The following is a 3,406-nucleotide window of genomic DNA, read 5'->3' as shown; positions in this document are numbered from 1 at the left end:
GCGCGGCACCGCCCCCGGGTGCCGCGCCGGTGGCGCCCGCCCGCGGGGGGCGGCGCGCCCCGCCCCCCCGGGGCCCCCCCCCCCCCCCCCCCCCGCCACCACCGGGCAGGAGCACGCGGAAGCCGTGTCCTGCGGCCCGGAGGTCAGCGTGGCCGCCACAGCCCCTCGGGTCCGGCCACTTCGCACCCTGGAGGAGCTCACCGACCTCGGGCCCAGGACACATTTTACAGAAGCACACCTGAACTGAACCGTGGAAATTGCCCCGTGGGGAGGGAGGCCCGAGCCGTGAAAGCTCGGTTCCCACGGAGGGCCAGCTGTAAGTCCTCATGGGAGTGCAAAGCCACGCGGCCTTTCATGCTGCACACTTGAGGGCGGGTGGCTGGAGGCTGGCTCTGCGGCCAGCCTCTTGTGGCTTTCTAAGTCTTGGTGAGCTGTTTTCGGCTAGTAATCTTCCCAGTGGTTGGAGTGCCAGCAGCAGCCGCAGCTCTCAAGGTTAGGAAATGGAAAGACTCCTCTGTAGCCCAGGCTGGTCCTCACGCCTCTACCTATCACACACTGGTTTTACGTGCAAACTCTTGAGTCAGCCATGTCCTATCAAGGCCTCTCATCCAGGAATTGGCACACCAGGAGAACCCTTGTGCTAGGGTAACGGGCCTCAGGTTCATGGAGTCTCTTCACAGGAAGAAGACGGAGCCCAGACTGATACCCGAGGCTGGGACGTGGCACAGATGTGCTCAGAGGTGCTACAGGTGATTTCCAGGGCGCTGCACGCTTTGCAGTCCCTGCAGCTGTGGCGGAAGATTGGCCTGGTAATCTGCGTTCCCAGTGATGTACTGGGGTCAGTCTGAGTTGGCAGTAATATGCTGTGTCCCGTGACTAAAAGCAAAATGGCAGATGCTGCAGAAAGGTAGCCCTCTCCCCCGCCACCTCACGGAGGAGCTGCGTTCCGAATGCCATGACTCGTTCAACTGTTTTGTTTGTCCAGGACACAACTGGTTTGCTTTGGCTTTCAGAGCTGTTTGTTGGGCCTCGGTATGCAGGGGTGTGCATGTCATGTCGCCGTGCGTGCTTGATGGGGTCAGAGCTGGCAGGAGTTCTTTCCGCTGCCACCGAGTGGGCCTTAGCCAGGAACCAAGCACGGTCGTCAGGAGCCAGGATCGGTAGCACACACCCTTCCCCACCCCACCCCACCCCACCCGGAGGCCTGCCTTGCCAAGCTGCGTTATCTCAGCAGTAATCGCTAAGAATGTGACTGGAGGCAATCTAAGGAAGCCGGAGACCGTAGGAGCCAATGCTAAAAGAATTAATCTGGGGAAAGAGCTGGGGACTAGGGAGGCTCAGGTGAGGCGGCCCAGGGGACCACAGAACACTCTAGATCTGTGGCCATTGCTTCAGCCCCAAACAGATGCGCCTTGTCACGGTCCCCCACTTCTGCCTCGCCTTCAGAATATAAGCTTAGGATGTCCTAGAGGATGACCTTATCCAGTCACCTATTATTAACCCTTTATTGTATCTTGTAAAAAGTGGTTTGTGCCTACAGTTCTAGTGTGAAGAAGGCGGTTTCCAGGCACTTCCTGGGGAGACACAAAACACAGGCCCACTCTCCCCTCACGGGGGACAGGGTAACAGCTGCACCAAAGAGCAACTTGGTGAGCCAATGAGAATTTCTGGGTTACCAACAAGAGCATGGGTGAGGAGCAGGGCACTGTGACAGCCCACCCCAGCACAGGTGACACAGTGCTTGCTTACAGGCTGCCGACACGACTGGCGGAGCTGCTCCTCCCGGGCAAGCTGGTCGTCAGCTTCTTAGACCTGGGTTTCGAAAGCCGCCTGTCCCCCATCTCCCGGATGTTTTAGTTTGGAGGAAACTGCTCTCTAAGGCATGGCAAATCAAAGACCAGCGGAACATCATAGTGACACATTGTCTCAAAAAACAACAAAACAAACCACACACACACACACACACAAGCAGGATGTTCTCTTGGTGGAGAGCATGTACTGTTCTTGCAGACGACCTGAGGTCAGTGGCCAGCCCCCACATCAGTCACAACCACCTGTAACCACCGCCCCGCTGCACATACACCTAAATAAACCTTTAGAAGCAAAAGCAGTGGGTATGGGGGCGTGTGCCCTTCATCCTAGTGCTAGGAAGCTGGAAGATCTCTACCCAACAATCCGTGTGTACGTGATGAGATTACAGTGAGGCGGTGCAGAATGGCACATCCCAGCACCCAGTGTCGCTTCTGAGAGGTAGCTTTTCCGCCCAGTTTTTCCTCAAATAGCCTGGCCTTATTTAAACGGGCGGGGTCCCGGACAGTTGGCTCAGCTGTTGTTCTTGCACAAGACCCAGGTTGAGGTCCCAGCATCCACACAGCAGCTCTACCCGTACCTCCAGTTCCAGGGATCCAAAACCTTCTGGCCGCCACAGGTGACAGGCATGCACACACAGACATGCAAACAAACAATCAGAACAAATAAATATTTTTTAAATGTGCTGCAAAATCTTTACTATGAAGAACTCACATGTTACTTTGAAGACGAACTATTTCTCCCGTAGGTAGCACCCACTCTCTGGCAAACATTTCCGTTCTTTGGTGAGGGCACTCTCGGGGTTTGGGACCATGCTGCTTCCTGGACCTCCAACATGCACTGTCAGTACCTGAGGAGCCGGCAGCCAGCCCTCGGCGATGAGGGGCGTGTGCCTGAAGCAACTGAGGAGATTTACTCCTGATGCACACATCCCAAAGATGCCTAGCGTGGGCGGGCCACTCAGGGTCACTGCGGCTGCAAAGGAGAAGGTGAAGAGCTCACCCTGCGGCTAGATGACAGCGTATGTGACTGTCCCAGGCAGGGCCACCAGTCGGTGACGAAGCACCACGGCCGAAAGCAGCGTGGGCAGGGAAGGGCTTCCTTGTCTAACACTTCCACATCACTGTCCATCCCTGAGGAATCAGGACAGGAACTCACACAGGGCGGGAGCCTGGGGCAGGAGCTGACGCAGAGGCCATGGAGGGTGCTTACTGGTTGCTCCAGACTGCTGGCTCAGCCTGCTTTCTCTAGAACCCAGGACCACCTGACCAGGGATGGCCCCACCCACCGTGGCAGGGCCCTCCCCATCAAACCAGTTAAGAAAATACCCTCCAGCTGGAGCCTATGGAGGACTCTTCTCAACTGAGGGTCCCTCCTTTCAGAAGTTAGCCTGTGTCAGGCTGACATTAAACTAGCCAGGACGGGGACTTTCATTGCTGTGGTGCCCACAGGAAGCCACGTAAGGAAGAAGGATGTTGACTCACAGTTTGGGGGATACAGTCCGTTACAGAGGAAAGCAGGATAGCTGCAGGAAGACGCAGGAGGGAAACACGTTCAAACACAGGAGCCTGCGGGGCACATTTCACATCTGAACTAC

The sequence above is a fragment of the Psammomys obesus genome, unplaced genomic scaffold (assembly GCF_907164565.1).
Source record: "Psammomys obesus unplaced genomic scaffold, mPsaObe1.curated_primary_1811, whole genome shotgun sequence".
Classification (NCBI taxonomy): domain Eukaryota; kingdom Metazoa; phylum Chordata; class Mammalia; order Rodentia; family Muridae; genus Psammomys; species Psammomys obesus.
This window is presented reverse-complemented; position numbering follows the sequence as displayed.